An 18,955-nucleotide genomic window follows, 5' to 3' on the forward strand; every position below is an offset into this window, starting at 1 on the left:
AAAAGTTGGAAGCATTTCCACTGAGATCTGGTAGCAGACAGGGATGTACACTCTCACCACTGCTATTCAATATAGTTATGGAATATTAATCCAGAGCAAGTAGGCAAGAAAAAGAAATTAAAGGGATACAAATTGGGAAGGAAGAACTCAAACTATCCCTCTTTGCAGATGATATGATTCTTTATTTAGGGGATCCAAAGAACTCTACTGAGAGACTATTGGAACTCACAGAAGAGTTTGGCAAAGTAGCAGGATATAAAATCAATGCAGAAAAATCAACAGCCTTTGTATATACAGGCAATGCCATGGCTGAGAAAGAACTTCTAAGATCGATCCCATTCACAATAGCTACAAAAACAACCAAATACCTTGGAATAAACTTAACCAAGAATGTCAAAGACCTCTATGATGAAAATTACAAGATCTTAAAGAAAGAAATAGAAGAAGATAACAAGAAATGGAAAAATCTTTCCATACTAATGGATTGGAAGAATCAATATCATCAAAATCTCCATTCTCCCAAAAGCACTTTATAGATTCAATGTGATACCAATCAAAATACCATAAGCCGTACTTTGGAAATTTATATTCATTAAATAAATTTTTTTAAAAAAGTGTAAATGTCACATGCATTGCAACTGTAATATATAGATTTCTGTTCTTATAAAGTAAATGTTTACATAGTTTAGATTAATTGTCATTAAAATGACAACAAACTTTAAGAAATGAAAAAAAAATACCCAAGACATTCTTCTCAGATCTGGAAAAAAATGATGCTGAAATTCATATGGGGCACAGGAGACCTCGAATAGCTAAAGCAATCTTGTACAACAAAAACAAAGCCGGAGGCATCACAATAGCAGATTTCAGGATATACTACAGGGCAGTTGTTATCAAAAAGTCATGGTACTGGTAAAGAAACAGATGGATAGACCAATGGAACAGAAGAGAAACACCAGAAATCAACCCAAACATCTACAGCCAACTTATATTTGAAAAAAGATCCAAAACCAATCCCTGGGGTAAGGAGAGTCTATTCAATAAATGGTGATGGGAAAATTGGATTTCCATGTGCAGAAGCATGAAGCAAGACCCCTACCTTTCACCTTACACAAAAATGCACTCAACATGGATCAAAGACTTAAGTCTATGAACCAACACCATCAAATTATTAGAGAACATTTGAGAAACCCTGCACGATATAGGTACTGACAAAGTCTTCTTGGAAAATACCCGGGAGGCACAGGGAGTCAAAGCCAAAATTAACATTTGGAACTGCATCAAATTGAGAAGTTTCTGTACTGCAAAAGAAATAGTCAGGAAAGTGAAGGAGCAACGGACAGAATGGGAAACATATTTGTAAACTATGCCACAGATAAAGGGTTAATAACCAGAATCTACAAAAGAGATTAAAAAACTCCATAACATCAAAACAAACAACCCACTTAAGAGATGGGCTAAGGACCTCAATAGACTTTTTTCAAAAGAGGAAATCCAAATGGCCAACAGACACATGAAAAAAATGTTCAGGATCACTATCAATCAGGGAAATGCAAATCAAAACCACAATGAGATTTCACCTCACCCCAGTTAGAATGGCTCACATACAGAAATCTACCAACAACAGATGCTGGTAGGGATGTGGGGAAAGAGGGGACACTAACCTACTGTTGGTGGGAATGCAAACTGGTAAAGCCACTATGGAAATCAGTCTGGAGATTCCTCAGAAACCTGAATATAACCCTACCATACAACCCAGCCATCCCACTCCTTGGAATTTACCCAAAGGAAATTAAATGGCAAACAAACAAGCTGTCTGCACCTTAATGTTTATTGCAGCTCAATTCTCAATAGCTAAGACCTGGATTCAAACTAATTGCCCATCAACAGTAGATTCGATAAAGAAATTATGGGACATATACTCTATAGAATGCTATATAGCAGTAAAAAACAAACGAACAATGCAAGTCCTTCATTTGCAACAAAATGAAGGAATCTGGAAAACATCATGCTGAATGAAATAAGCCAGTCCCAAAGGAACAAATATCATATTTTCTCCCTGAAAAGTGATAACAAACCCAGCACCAAAAAGGAAACCTGTTGAAGTAAAATGGACACTATGAGAAACAGCGGCTTGATCAGCCCTTGTCTTGACTGTTGATGCAAATGTAATACTTTATCCCTTTTAGTATATTTTTTGTCCTAGTACTATTGGTTGAACTCTGTAATTAACACACAGTTATTCTTAGGTGTTTAAATTTTTACTGAAAAGTGACCCCTGTTAAATATAAGAGTGGGAATAAAAGAGGGAAGAGATGTACAATCTGGGGCATGCTCAATTGGACTTGCCTCAAAAGGTGGAGTTAGAAATGTGCCAGGGGATTCCAATACAATCCCATCAAGGTGGCATGTACCAATGCCATTACCCTAGTCCACCTGATCAATTTCAGTTCACAATTGATCACACTGATAGGTTTAAGAGTCAAAGGGATCACACAAACAAGACTAGTGTCTGCTATGGCTAACTGATAGAATCAAAAAGGGAGAGAACGATCCAACATGGGAAGCAGGATACACAGCAGACTCATAGAATGGCAGATGTCCTAAACAGCACTCTGGCCTCAGACCAGCCCTTAAGGCATTCAGATATGGCTGAAGAGCCCATGAGAGTATTTTAGGCATGGAAAGCCAAGACACTCTGGAAAGAAAAAGAAGATGACCTAAATAAAATATCTCTGCAAGTGAGATCCCAGTGGAAGAATGGGGCCATCAAAGGAGGAGGTACCTTTCTCTGAAGGGAGGAGAGAACTTCCACTTTGACTATGACCCTGTTGGAATAAGATTGAAGTCAGTGAATTCAGAAGGCTTCCATAGCCTTGGCAACTTATGACTAGAGCCTAGGGAGATTACTGACGCCATAAACAAGAGTGTCAAATTGTTAGGTCAACAACAGGTGTCACTATGTACTTACTTCTCATGTGGGATCTGCCCTTAATGTGTTGTCCAATGTGAAATAATGCTATAACTAGTACTGAAACAGTATTTTACACTTTGTGTTTCTGTGTGGGTGAAAAGTGATGAAATCTTTACTTAATATATACTAAATCGATCTTCTGTATATAAAGATAATTGAAAATGAATCTTGATGTGAATGCAAGGGGAGAGGGAGTGGGAAAGGGGAGGCTGGCAGGTGGGAGGGACGTTATGGGGGGAAGCCATTGTAATCCATAAGCTGTACTTTGGAAATTTATATTCATTAAATAAAAGTTAAAAAAAAGAAAAATTGGAGATTTTCTTAGTCTAAAAGTATAATCTAAAGAGGAAGTACTCAGAGATTTTAGTGGCCATATTTTCATTGTTCTAAGTAGAGAGGAGGAAATGCAAAAGGAAAAAGGGAGCTTCCTGGACATTTGTGTCAGAAGAATTATGATCTACAATCTCTCAAACTGTGGGAGATTATTAGGAAAATGGAATATTCTAGTCTTCCACCACTTTCAAGCCTGGTTAATAACTTTCAAGGTTGAGATTATACATTATGGCTGTTGTCCTATGCTGCATGCCATTTTCTCTCCCCTTGTAACTGACCTTTGGACATTTTGAGTCTGTCCTCTGTGACCATTCAGTTTTCATTCTCTCATTCAGATGACATTGAAGAACACACCTCTGACACTTGCATGGTCTCCTAGATGCTTCATTTCAGCCCAGTTGATCACCTGAGAGGTATTCAATTTATTTCAGATTTCAAAGTTAGAGATATACAAGAATGGCATCTGTGTAGCCTTTGTGGGATAGATCCCAGTGACCAAGAAGACAAATTATGCAACAGCCTGGACATGTCATATACTGATCAGGACATCATCATCAAATGTGGTTAATCTTTGCTTTGAAAGCAAATGTCTGATAGTCATGAGCTTTCAAACATGAGAACATTTAATGGCATGGTAAATCTGGGTCCCCATCTCCCAGTGGGATTTTGCCAACAGTGAAACACATTTCCTGCTCCACTCATTCCATTTCCTGCCCATGCCATTCCATTTTCTGTTCCACTCATTTGCTGATTTTGAAACTTTATAGAAAGCTAACCCCTCCACATATCCAGAATACATTTACTTCACTAGATTCTGGTTGATGTTTCTCATTGCTCAGTTTCTGGGGGTATCCTGCAACACCTTAATTTTTTTTTACTTTTTTCACTTTCTGTTATTTATCTTTTTGCTTAAGGTATACAGACTTCATGTAAAAACTATTATTGGGCTGGTGTTATGGCTTAACAAGTAAAGCCTCTGCCTCTAGTGCCAGCCTCCCATATGGACACTGGTTCCAGTTCTGGCTGTTCCATTTCCAATCCAGGTCTGCTATTGTCTTGGTAAGCAGAAAAAATGGCCCAAAAACTTGGGATCCTGCACCTCATTGGAGACCTGGAAGAAGCTCCTGGCTCCTGCATTTGATTGGCTCAACTCTGGCCATTGTGGCCATTTGGAGAGTGATCCAGGGGATGGAAGACACTTTCTCTCTCTCTCTTTCTCTCTCTCTCACTCTGTTACTCTGCCTTTCAAATGTGATCTTTAAAACAAAAACTATTGTAGCCAATGAAGCAGATTGAGGTGCTATCTCTGTGTGGCTTTGAATACTATTCCAAGTTCATTGATGATTAGCATCCTTGGTAAGGTCTTTTCATCATCTATTTGTATAGGAATGTCTGTTTAATTCCTCAACCCATTCTTGGTGATATCTTTATTGTTCCTTTTGCTTTTTAAAATGTAAGTTGTAAAATGTTTCTGGAAGGATATGTAGCCATATTTTCCCATTTTTATCAGGTGTTCGATTTTTGAGAGCTCTCCTTCCAGTTATGCATGCAATAGCTCAGGGCACTGTACTCTAATCTCCCCTCCCTTCCTAAGCTGATGCTTTCTCCGGCTCTTGGCTGCTGGGATTGTGTGTTGTGTCCTCGATCATAATGCACATCTGCACCTTCCACACTGATTCACAGCATTCTTCTTCCTTCCATAGAATTTCCACTGCAATTTTCACTCTAACTCTCCCCTGAGAATGTATTCCTTCCACTTTTGCTTTTACTGTTTACACCTAGCCTAGAAGAGTAAGCCCTTCTGTATTCAACCATCTTGGACTCTTCCCAGTAATCAGCAATATTAGTCCTAGGTTAGATGGATAATGGTAGAAACAGATTCTTGGTAGATTTCCATATGTGGCAAAACTAGCAAAGTTCATGTTCTGTTATATTCAGACAAGCTACATAAGATTCTGTATGGCTGGATGATGGATGATGTGGAGCTTCTTGGTTGGGACAAAATACAGAAAGGATAACAAAAATGCACTATTGTAGGCTTTACATACCAGCGTATTTAATTTGGAGCTACTGAGAATTTATATGGTCAGTGCTGACATGCTAGATCACCTCTGTGCTGTGGATTCCCTTAACTTTTTTCTGCTTGCTATGATATTAATCCTACAACATGCTTGTATTTATTTCTACATTTGATTTGAAGTGTGTTGACCCTGAGAAGACAGTCTAGGACAGAGTCCATTGGGGGCAATGTTCATGATGCAGACTGAGTGTAAGCTTTGTGTGTGTTCCCTGTACACACAGAGAACTCTGTACCTACCAACTCAAATATCCACATTTTTATTTTTCAAAATTGCTTTACAGTAAGCTAGATGTTATTGGACTTTAATAGCAATTATAAAAAGTCTCAAATAGAAAAATATCCACTTCTAAGGGTGTGTTGGTAAAATTCAATTAAGACAGAAATGCATAATCTCAGATTCTATATACTTTTTTGCAAATATAATATATACTTTCCTATAAAAAAAACTGAAGTTCTACATTTAGAGAATTCACAACAAACTATAAAAAAACCCATCAAATTGAGCATTAAGAATGTAGAAGATAAAAGTGGTAAATATGAGAGAAACACTTAAGCAAAAAAATGATGAATCTGTGTGGGTGCTATTTTTTTAACTTTTATTTAACAAATATAAATTTCCAAAATACAACTTTGGATTATATTGCCCCCCCCATAACCAGCCTCCAACACACAACCATCCCATCTTCCACTCCCTCTCCGATCCCATTCACATCCAGATTCATTTTCAATTATCTTTATATACAGAAGATCAATTTAGTATATACTAAGTAAAGATTTGAACACTTTGCACCCACATAGAAACACAAAGTATAAAGTACTGTTTGAGTACTAGTTATACCGTGAATTCACATAGTACAACATATTAAGGACAGAGATCCTACTTGGGGAGTAAGTGCACAGTGACTCCTGTTGTTGATTTAATAATTGACACTCTTAATTATGATGTCAGTAATCACCCAAGGCTCTTGTCATGAGCTGCCAAGGCTTAAGAATCCTCATGAGTTCACGAACTCCTATCTTATTTATACAAAGCCATAGTAAAAGTGGAAGTTCTCTCCTTCCTTCAGAGAAAGGTACCTCCTTCTTTGATGGCCCATTCTTTCCACTGGGATCTCACTCGCAGAGATCTTTCATTTAGGTCATTTTTTTTTTTTTTTGCCAAAGTGTCTTGGCTTTCCATGCCTGAAATACTCTCATGGGACTTTTAGCCAGATCTGAATGCCTTAAGGCTGATTCTCAGGCCAGAGTGTTGTTTAGGAAACTGCCATTCTATGAGTCTTCTGTGTATCCCACTTCCCATGTTGGGTCGTTCTCTCCTTTTTAGTTCTATCAGTTAATATTAGCAGACACTAGTATTGTTTATGTGATCCCTTTGACTCTTAGTCCTATCATTATGATAAATTATGAACTGAAAATGATCACTTGGACTAGTGAGATGGCATTGTTAAATGCCACCTTGATGGGACTGAATTGGAATCTCCTGGAACGTTTTGAACTCTACCATTATGGGTAAGTCTTAGTGAGTATGTGCCAAACTGTATATCTCCTCCTTCTCGTATTATCATTCTTATTCCCTCTTTTCAGTTAAATTTAAACATCTAAAAATAATTGTGTGTTAATTAAGGAGTTCATACAATGGTATTAAGTAGAACAAAAATACTACAAGGAATAAAGTAATAAGTTGTTCCTTGATAATCAGGACAAGGGCTGATAACGCCACTGTTTCTCATAGTATCCATTTCACTCCAAAAGTTTTCCTTTCAGTTACAGAGCTAGTTTTCACCAATCAGGGAGAATATATGATATTTGTCCTTTGGGACTGGCTTATTTCACTCAGCATGATGTTTTCCAGATTCCTTTCCATTTTGTTGCAAATGACTGGATTTCATTGTTTTTATACTGCTGTATAGTATTCTATAGAGTACATGTCCCATAATTTCTTTATCCAATCTACTGTTGATGGGCAATTATTTTGATTCCAGGTCTTAGCTATTGTGAATTGAGCTGCAATAAACATTGAGGTGCAGACAGCTCTTTTATTTGCCAATTTAATTTCCTTTGGGTAAATTCCAAGGAGTGGGATGGCTGGGTTGTATGGTAGGGTTATATTCAGGTTTGTGAGGAATCTCCAGACTGACTTCCATAGTGGCTTGACCAGTTTGCATTCCCACCAACAGTGGGTGAGTGTCCCTTTTTCCCCAAATACTCGCCAGCATTTGTTGTTGGTAGATTTCTGAATGTGAGCCATTTTACCTGGGGTGAGGTGAAACCTCATTGTGGTTTTGATTTGCATTTCCCTGATTGATAGTGATCCTGAACATTTTTTTCATGTGTCTGATGGCCATTTGGATTTCCTCTTTTGAAAATGTCTATTGAGGTCCTTGGCCCATCTGGCAGGGTTTCTCCAATGTTCTCTAATAATTTGATGGTGTTGGTTCATAGACTTAAGTCTTTGATCCATGTTGAGTGCATTTTTGTGTAAGGTGAAAGGTAGGGGTCTTGCTTCATGCTTCTGCACATGGAAATCCAATTTTCCCAGCACCATTTATTGAATAGACTCTCCTTACTCCAGGGATTGGTTTTGGATCTTTGATCAAATATAAGTTGGCTGTAGATGTTTGGGTTGATTTCTGGTGTTTCTCTTCTGTTCCATTGGTCTATCCATCTGTTTCTGTACCAGTACCATGCCTTTTTGATAACAACTGCCCTGTAGTATATCCTGAAATCTGCTATTGTGATGCCTCCGGCTTTGTTTTTGTTGTACAAGATTGCTTTAGCTATTCGAGGTCTCCTGTGCCCCATATGAATTTCAGCATCATTTTTTCCAGATCTGAGAAGAATGTCTTTGGTATTTTGATTGGTATCACATTGAATGTATAAAGCGCTTTTGGGAGAATGGAGATTTTGATGATATTGATTCTTCCAATCCATGAGCATGGAAGGTTTTTCCATTTTTGGTATCTTCTTCTATTTCTTTCATTAAAATCTTGTAATTTTCATCACAGAGGTCTTTGACATTCTTGGTTAAGTTTATTCCAAGGTATTTAGTTGTTTTGTAGCTATTGTGAATGGGATTGATGTTAGAAGTTCTTTCTCAGCCAGGGCATTGCCTGTATATACAAAGGCTGTTGATTTTTCTGCATTGATTTTATATCCTGCTACTTTGCCAAACTCTTCTGTGAGTTCCAATAGTCTCTCAGTAGAGTTCTTTGGATCCCCTAAATAAAGAATCATATCATCTGCAAAGAGGGATAGTTTGAGTTCTTCCTTCCCTATTTGTATCCCTTTAATTACTTTTTCTTGCCTACTTGCTCTGGATTAATATTCCATAACTATATTGAATAGCAGTGGTGGGAGTGGACATCCCTGTCTGCTACCAGATCTCAGTGGAAATGCTTTCAACTTTTCTCCATTCAATAGGATGCTGGTCATGGGTTTTTCATAAATCGGTTTGACTGTATTGAGGAATGTTTCTTCCATACCCAGTTTGCTTAGAGTTTGCTTCATGAAAGGGTGTTGTAGTTTATCAAATGCTTTCTCTGCATCTATTGAGATAATCATATGGTTTTTATTCTGCAGTCTGTTAATGTGGTGTATCACATTGATTGTTTTGCGCACATTGAACCACCCCTGCATACCAGGGATAAATCCCACTTGGTCTGGGTGGATGATCTTTCTGATCTCTTGTTGCATTCTATTGGCCAGAATTTTATTGAGGTCTTTTGTGTCTATGTTCGTCAAGGAAATTGGTCTGTATTTCTCTTTCTCCGCTGCATAGTTTTCAGGTTTAGACATTTAGCTGATGCTGGATTCATAGATATATTTAGGAGGATTCCTCCCTTTATTGTTTTGAATAGTTTGGGAAGATTTGGAGTTAGTTCTTTAAATGGCTGGTAGAATTCCATAGTGAATGCATCTGTTCCTAGGCTTTTCCTTATTGGGAGGGACTTTACTATTAATTCAATTTCTGACTTGGTTGTGGGTCTTTTTAGGTTTTCTGTGACTTGATGGTTCAATTTAGGTAGGTTGGATGTGTCCAGAAAGCTATCCATTTTTTTATAGATTCCCCAGTGTGCTGGCATACAACTCTTTGTGGATTTTCTGATGACTCTTTTTATTTCTGTGGAGTCTGTTGTCATATTCCCTTTTTCATCTCTGATTGTATTGATTTGGCTCTTCTCTCTCCTTTTTTGCTTAGTTCAGCCAATGGTGTGTCAATTTTGTTTATTTTTTTCAAAAAACCAGCTCTTCATTTAGCTAATCTTTTGTAATTTTTTATTCAATTCTGTTGATTTCTCTATACTTTCAATTATTTCTGTTTTCCTACTAGTTTTGGGTTTGGTTTGCTGTAGTTTTTATAGTCCTTGATTTGCATTGATAGCTCTTTTATTGGGTGCCTTTCCAATTTCTTCATGTAGGCAACTATTGCTATAAACTTTCCTCTTGAAACTGCTTTAGCTGTATCCCATAAGTTCTGAAATGTTGTGTTTGCTTTCAGAAAGATTTTTATTTCTCTTTTGATTCTTCTATGACCCACTGTTCATTCTTGAGCATTTTGTTTAGTCTCCATGTGTTTGCATATACTCTAGTAATTCCTGAGTTGCTAATTTCCAGCTTAAATCCATTGTGCTCTGATAAGGTGCGTGGTATGATTTCGATTCTTTTGAATTTGCTGAGACTTGCTTTATGGCCTAGTATGTGGTCAATCCTAGAAAAAGTTCCATGCATTGCCGAAGAATGTGTATTTTTCAAGTGTAGGATGACAAGTTATGTAGATATCTATTGGATCCATTTGGTGTAAAGTGTCGATTAAATCTGCTGTTTTCTTGTTGATTTTCTGTCTGGTTGATCTGTCAATTGTTTAAAGTGGAGTATTGAAGTCTGCCAATACTATTGTATTGGAGTCTAAGTCTCTCTTTAAGTCCCTTAATATATCTTTGAAATAGCCCAGTGCCCTGTAATTAGGTGCATATACATTTATAATAGTTACATCTTCTTGTTGCATTGATCCCCTAATCATTATATATAATTATATAGTGCCCCTCTTTGTCTGCTGTAACAGTTTTTCTGTTAAGGTCTATTTTGTCTGATATTAAGATGGCTACATGAGCTATTTTTGGTTTCTGTTGGAATGGAATATCTTTTTCCGACCTTTCACTTACAGTCTGCATGCTCCTTTGTTGGAAAGATGTGTTTCTTCTAAGCAGCAAATAGATAGTTTTTGTTTTTTTAATTCATTCAGCTAGTCTGTGTCATTTAACTGGAGAGTTGAGGCCATTTTCATTCAGTGTGCTTATTGAGAAATAGTGACTTTGCCTTGCCATTTTACAAAGATACTTCTAATATATACTTTGAACTTCCTGTGATATTTTATTAGAGTTTTTCTTCCTTTTTCTTCTTTCATACTGATGACCGTGTTTCTGTGTGTAACATATCTGTAATCATCTTTTGCAGGCTGAATGACTGGTGAGAAATTCTTTCAATTTCTGTTTGCTATGGAAGGTCTGTATTTCACCTTCATTCACAAATGAGAGCTTGGCAAGATATAATATTCTGGGATGGCAGGTTTTTTCTCTTAGTACTTGGACTATATCTCACCATTCCCTCCTAGCCTGTAGGGTTTCTGATTAGAAGTCTGCTGTGAGTCTAATTGGAGATCCTCTGACAGTAATCCAGTGTTTCTTTCATGCATGTTTTAGAATCTTTTCTCTATGTTTCACTGTGGTGAGTTTGATTGCAATGTGTTGTGGTGGGGATCTCTTTCGGTCATGTTTATTGGGCGTTTTATGAGCTTCCTGTGTTTGGATGTCTCTGTCCTTCTCCAAATATGGGAGATTTTCTGCTAGTATCTCACTAAAAAGGCCTTCTAATTCTTTATCTCCATGCCTTCAGGAACTCCAAGAACTCGAATGTTGGTTTTTTTTAATAGTATCCTGTATATTCCTAACAATATTTTTTTTTATATTTCTAATTTCCTCATCTTGGTTTGACTGTATACTTTCCTGTGCTCTGTCTTCTAAGTCCAATATTCTCTTTTCTACCTTACTTATTCCATTTTTAAGGCTCTCAACTGTGTTTTTTATTTGTCCTATTGAACTCATTATTTCATTTTGATTTCTCTTCATTTTCTCAATTTCATGTTCTGTTGAATTCTTCATTTCTTTTTATTTATTCCTTAACATTTTGTTTTAATGAGAGAGATTTTCTTTCATGTCCTACATGGATTTCAGTATATCGTGTGTTTGCATTTGATTACTTCTAAGTATTCTTATCATAAATTTTTTTGAAATCCATATCTTGTATTTCTTCTCTCTCATCATCTTCATAATCTTGTTCTTAAGTGTCATGTTCTTTTGGGAGAATCATGTTGTCTTCTTTTTTTCTTTTTTTTTTTTTTGGATCATTGCTTTTGTTCAGCATTTGTGGAGCTATTCATTGGTTTCTTCTTCTTTTGTGATTTTCACTGTGGTGGCTTTTCTCATTGTACTATGACTCTGGAGAGAAATGGACTATCTGCTTTCAATGAATCTCTAGAGGCTTGTGGTGAGTGTTGCCAGAGAGCTTTGTTAAGTTCTTCATGGTTATGGTGTGCCTAAGATGACACACTCCGATGTGGCATGGTTAATCTTTTTTTTTTAATCAGAAGAAAAGTAATTCTCCTCAGCTGAATTGTTATCCTTGATGGCGATCAGTGCCTGAGCACTATCCCCAGTTGGTATAATATTTTTCTGCTCTGTCCTAAGGACCATACAAATGATCTGTTCAGTCCTCAGTGTAAGTTCAGATTCCTCTGCAATGTCTCTCACCAGGTAGCCAGGGCCACCCAAGCTTGTGGTGCCTCCCACTGAGACTGCTCCAAGTCTCATCCACAGCATGAGTTCTCCCACATAATCACAGTTTTTTGTTTGTTTGTTTGTTTTTCGCAGTCTCTGTTCAGAAGCTCCACACATTCAGTAGGTCTTAGTCTCCTGTTATTACTCCCATATTTCTGCTCAGCTGATTTCTGGGTGCAGATACGAGCTGATGCAGCTGTTATGTATGTCCAAAATGGTTCCCATTCTATTGGCTCATACACCTTATGTGATTGGAGAGAGAAACATGTCTGTGCCCTTTTATTTTTTCTCTCCTCTAGTAAGGCTGGTGTTCTTTTTCTCACAGGGCTTCAAGCATCATTCCCTCTAGTCTCTTCCTACCACATTTCTGCCAGTGTCTCAGCTACTGTGGACTCATCTCACCTCACTTTGCAGTGCTAGTGTGGAGGCTCTCGGCTGCTGGTGTCCTGAGCTGTGGACACACATGCCCTCCACATAGGTCTACCATGTCTCTCTAATTTCAGAAGAGCTTCCTCTGCTGTTTTCCCCCTAATTCTTCCCTGAGACTACATTATCTCCACTTTTATTAAACTATCTTCTCCTGGACTAGATCCGTAAGCTCTCTCCCTATTCTGCCAGCTTGGAACTGCCGATGGTCGAAATTACTCAGTTTTCTCCTCTGACGGATTTTGTGTTTGAACTATGCATCTGTGTTTTAGTTGAGTGTCTGTTCCTTCAGTCAATACCTACTGGCATATATTGGGTGGTGTCACAGAGCTCTGTCAGTGCACAAAGTGTGGCAAGAGCTCAGTGGAGTGCAGTAGATCTCCTCTTTTAAGCAGGAAGGAGGGTTTGATCACCCCTGTTGGCATAATCAAAACCTCACTTCCTCTCTTCCAAGGTGGAAAATGCCCTGGGTTAGCCCACAGTGGGTGCAGCACTCACCTGCACTGCCACAAGAACTGCATAAAGGATCTGTGCAGTCCTCATGTGAACATGATCCCCACTATCATGACCCACCCCAGCAGTCATGGAGTTCTGAGCCTTTGGCACCACACTCAGTGATTGCTTAGATATCCAGTTACAGTCTGTGCCCTAACATGTAGTCAAAGGGTTCCCACAGTCTCTGCACACAAGGCTCCCATGGTCATGGGTGCAAAGGATCTGCTGTACGCTTTTAGCCTGTCCCATCCAAGGAGTGGAAGAGATGTTCCCAGAGCCAGCTGCCTGTGGGTGCTGCACCTTGGCACTTTGAGCCCTGAGCCTTTGGTAGGTAGAGAGTCTGGGAACACCTCACAGTCCCACCTGAGTACCCAACCCCTCTCAGTCCTCCCAGCTAGACTGAAAATCAATGGGAAATGTAGATTTTTCCCTCTACTAAAAGCCCTGGATCACACGTATGCACAAGAGACAATACAGCCATTACTCATTTGAAAATGGCAACTTTCCCTGCGTGTTGCTTATCACACACAAGAGCCACCATAGCTGCTACTGATTTCAGAATAGTGGCTTTTCCCCATCCATTGCCACATGAGTGTACCCAAGGTTAAACAGCCACTACTTCTGTCAATATGGTGCCCTCTCCCAGCTGGTTGCCAGGTGCCATTGTTGGGGGAATGGGGAGAGATAAATGTGCCCATTTTTGCTGTGTTAAGGGGGGGTACACTGTCCTTGTTTTAACTCCAAGCCACATTCACACCAAGCTGTCACTCCAGCTGTATCACCTATGGCATGGGTACCCACAGTCTGTTCTCACCTTGCTCTCTAAATCTATTGCTTCCTCCAGCTTTTATCTGCAGGGGTCATGTCCTTGATGCATCTGCACCTTCTATGTGGATCCATGGCATCTTTCTTCCTGCTGTAGAATTTCCCCTGCAGGTTTCTCTCCAACTCTTCTTGTGTGAATGCCCTTCCTCCACTTTTTTGCTACTGTTTCTTCCTAGCACAAAGCGGTATGTCCTTTCCCTATTCCACCATCATAAGAATCTCAAATATTTAAATACTTTTTTAGAAAACCACAGTGGGAGATCATGCTGTTCCACTTGGAATGATTATAACAAAAACACAATAAGATGGGAATAGCAGAGGTTGGAGGAAGAAGGGTGAGAGTACAGTGGGGAAGAATCACTATGTTTCTAAATTTGTAAAAATGAATCTAGCATGTGATGGGAGAGGGAGTGGAGGTGCAATGGGTTTGGAGGTGGGAATTTATATTTATATGAAATGCATGAAGTGTGTATACCTGTGTATACCTTTGTCTTCCTGGCCACCAAAGCTGCCTGGCTCATCTTGGATAGGGGATGTCTCCTTGTTGGCACCTGACAGCTTGGCTTTGGTGGTCAGGAGGACAAGGGTGATCCAGCCCCTGAGGTGAGGTCCTCCTTCATACCACAAACCTTGTCCCTGAGGAACTCCATCAGCAAGATCATGTTGGAAACAGGCAGCAAGACCATAGGGGATGAGTGTAAGTGTGTCTCACAAGATCACCTCTACTTGCTATTCCATTGTGGACTCACTGTCTCAGAGGGACAGTCCATCCCAGAGAGCAGAGGCCTTGAGGGAACCTTGCTGAGCAAGAGCCTGAGAGGCTGTCAGAGAAGATGTTGCACCTAGAGACAATGCTCAGGAAGCTACAGGAGAACTTACAGAAGAAACTGACAGGGCTGCCCTGGAGGAGAAGGTGCAGAGACAGAGGCACAACCATCAGAGGCTGCAGGCTTAATCAGAGAGCGCAGACATCCTCCTGCTCCTGGACACCAAGCAGCCATGGACCTGCCTAGGCCCCACCAGCCTGGGCCTTCCCCAGGAACCCCTCCCTGTGCTGATCTGCATCTAAGCAGCATTGCACTCCCTGGCCTCTAGTTTAGTGGCAAAGTTGCTGCACCCATCCTAGTTTGTAAATATTCTGCATGGAAGAGGGGACTTCAGGGAGTCAAGAAGCCACTGCCAAAAAAAAAAAATGTCAACCAACATGGGGTTACCCATCTCAGGTAGTGGACTCAATAGTGCACACACTCAGATGTGTGTACCTAGTATGCATAGTAAGTAATGTGTGCCTTCCTACCAGTTATGGCCCTAGGTTTCTGGGCCCCAGGAAGAGGAAATACAGAGTCACAAGGGCTGAAAACTACACTGCAGAAAAGTTGTGCTCTGAGCATTTCAGGCATGGAAAGCCAAGACACTGTGGCAAAAAATGAGATACATGAAAGATCTCTGTGAGGGAGATCCCAATGGAAAGAAGGGGCCATCAAAGAAGGAGGTACCTTTCCCTGAAGGGAGGAGAGAACTTCCACTTTGATTATGGCCTGGTCTAAATGAAGTCTTCATTTGTGGACTCAAGAGGCTTCCATAGCCTTGGCAGTTCATACCAAGAGCCTCAGGTGATCACTGACCTCATAAATAAGAATGTCAATTGTTAAATCAGCAACAGGATTCACTGTGCACTTGCTCCCCATGAAGGACCTCTGTCCTTAATGAGTTGTACTATGAGAATTAACTGTAGAACTAGTCTTCAAATGATACTTTATACTTTGTGTGTCTGTGTGGGTGCAAACTGTTGAAATCTTTACTTAGTATGTACTAAGTTGATCTTCTGTGTGTAACAATAATTAAAAATGAATCTAGCATGTGATGGGAGAGGGAGTGGAGGTGCAATGGTTTTGGAGGTGGGAGTGTGGGTATGTGGGGAAGAACCATTTGCTACAATCCAAAGTTGTACTTATGAAATTTATATTTATTAAGTTGTGCTCTGAAGCAGAATGTGTTAGATGCTAGTCATTCTGTCCACATTGAGCAAGATGGAAGTGTGAGGGAACCCCTCCATTCTGCTATCATCCCCATCTTTCTCTTATTTCCTAACCTTGTCCTCCTGATTTTGATAAGGAGTTAAGGATTGGATTGGATTTTTGGGAGCAATGATAAGGATTGGATTTTTGGGAGCACTCCTATACATCTCCTTATTTGGCCCAAATTCTCATCCCACTGCTTATCACCAACAATCAGCCCAGGAGAATTCCCTCTCTGGCGTCTCCCTCTCTCCACACTAATGAAAGGGGCAGAACAACTTTGGTTCCCTCATATTTATGCAGAGATATAAGTGATGTGAAAGGGCTTTAGAAAATGAGTTAGCTTGGAGCCAGCACCATGGTGCAGTAGGTTAATCATCTGCCTGAGCTGACGGCATCCCATATGGGTGCCAGTTATAGTCCTGGCTGCTCCTCTTCCAATCAAGCTCTCTACTATGGCCTGGGAAAGCAGTGGAAGATGGCCCAAGTACTTGGGCCCCTGTACCCAGTGGGAGACCTGGAAGAAGGCCTGGCTCCTTGCTCCTGGCTTCAGAATGGCATAGCTCTGGCCATTGTGGCAATTTGGGGAGTGAACCAATGAAGGAAGACCTTTCTCTCTGTCTCTCCCTCTCACTGTCTGTAACACTACCTATCAAATAAAGAAATAAAATCTTTTAAAAAAATAAAAGAGAATGAGTTAGCTGAACTGGGGAACTGATGTCTTCTCACATCTCCCGATTTCTACATCACACCTCAGTTCTAGGTGCCAACATTCTAATGGTATCCATGGACTTTCATCACTCTGCCTATGATAAGCCAAGGTACATGTTACCCCAAGAAAAACGACTATATCATATAGAGCCATTTCTTCTCTGTCCTATTTCCCTTGATTACTCTTGAACCTATACCATGGAACCATTTCCCTGATGGGTGGGGCTACTCACTGCCCAGGTGGGTGGGGCATGTATATGTCATAAGGGACACTGTGACACAGGCTGGCCTATAAAAGCAGCTGTAGTCCTGGACCCTTACCAGTCACTGGTTCTGATTGCTAGGAGCCTCTCCTAAAAACATGTCAGGTAAGCTTCAAATAATTCTTGCCTCCAAATGCCATCTTCCCCTTTATTCCTTATCTTCCCTCCAGCCTGACCCTCCTGATCCTGTAGCCCGGCCCATGTGTCTGGTCCTCCACCCCAGCCTGACCCTACTAGCTCTGTGTTTGAGCCTTACCATCCTGATTTTCCATACTGGCCTCATCCTCCTCCGGGCCCTCCACTCCAGCCCAACTATCCAAGTCAGCCATACCATTGTTACTTTCCTTCTGTCCCTTCACACCAGGCAAAAACCCCAGATCCTGCATCTTGGACTCACCCTCCTCCTAGAGCCCTCCCCATATCTGACTTTCCTTTTCTCCCCCTGGACCCTCCTCTGGGTTCAGTATTTGAGCTTTTTCCTCCTCCTGCTCCTCCATACTGGCCCTACTCTCCCTCTGATCATCCTGCACCCCAGCCAGGTCCTGCTCCTATTCCTGCACCTCCTGCTCACACTCCTGGGCTTCCACAAAAGGCTCATCCTACTACTAATTCCTCACTCAAACCTCATCCCCCTTCTCATCCTAAACACCAACCTTGCCCTTCTTCTGTCTCTGAACAGAAGCCCCACCCACCCCCTGCTCCCAAGTGCAAGCCTCACCCTCCTGCATCTAAACACAAGTCCCAGCCTCCTCCAGATGTTCCTCTCAGCCTTCCTTTTCCTTGTGGCCATGATCTCCAGAAATGCTTTCTAACACTTCTTACACAAAAGCCTCACCTGTCTCCTAGCCTTTTATGAAGACACCACCTTCCTGTCACTGCTCTCCACAAGCCTGGCCTTTCCTCCATTCTTTCTTCACAGTGAAAGCATCCTTCTGTCCAGTCAACATGGTGCCAGCTGTTCATTGCACCTGTACACCAACCTTGCCCTCCACCTGGTCACCCACACTGCTCTCAGTGTCCTCCTGCTTCTCTGTGCCACCCTCGCCTGTCTTCTCATCCTGCCCCCAAGGCTCGCCTTCCTCCTGATCCTCTCTCCCAGACTCAGCACCACCCTCCTTCTGACCCTCCTCTTCACCCTCCTTTTCCTTCTCTCTGCCATCCTGTCCACTGTCCTTTTCCTCTACACCAGCTTCACCCTCGTTCTGGTCTTCCCTCTCCACTGCAGCCTCTTTCTGATCCTCTGCTCCAGCCTCACCCTCCTCCTGGTCCTCCTTCCAAGCATCACCCTCCTTTTCTTTCTCTTTATCAGCCATCTCCTCTTTCTGTTCAACTCCAGCCTCAAGTTCCTTCTGTCCCTGCACCCTAGCCTGTCCTTCCTTCTGGTATGTCATTCCAGCCTCACCCTCCTCCTTATCCTCCATCTCAGCCTCATGCTGCTCCTGCTTCTCACCCTCCTGGCCATCCTCACCTTTGCTCTGTACCTCGATGCTTGCCTCACCTGTCTTCTGCTTGCCCATCCCAGCCTGACCTTGCTTCTAGTCCTTCCTTCCCTCCTCACTGTTCTTCTCGCCCTTCTCCCTAGCCTCACCGTCCTCTTCCTCTACCTCCCTCTTCCCCCACCTCCTTCCTCATTTCTACATAGCAATTTCAACCTCCTGTGACTACATCCTGTCTGCCCACTTGCTTCCCACACCAGCCTGGTCTTTCACACTGTCCTTACCTTCATATGATCTCTCACCTCAGTCTTGCCATGCCTCAGGCCCATCAAATTATAATCCTCTAATCTACCCTCCTCCCAGTTCTCCTTACTTTGTCACCCTTTTCCTTCCCTGACAAATGACACTCCTTCCCAGTACCTGACCTCATTTACTCCATGCCCAGCTCTTCAAGACTCTGTTCCTATAATACCTAACCTGCTAATTGCCCTGTGTTATCCTACCTGTTACGCCTCTATGTTATCCCCAACTCCTCCTAACAAATCTACTTACTAGTCTTCT

Source organism: Oryctolagus cuniculus, chromosome 16 (genome assembly GCF_051225735.1).
Source record: "Oryctolagus cuniculus isolate XC-2025 breed Fujian yellow rabbit chromosome 16, ASM5122573v1, whole genome shotgun sequence".
Classification (NCBI taxonomy): domain Eukaryota; kingdom Metazoa; phylum Chordata; class Mammalia; order Lagomorpha; family Leporidae; genus Oryctolagus; species Oryctolagus cuniculus.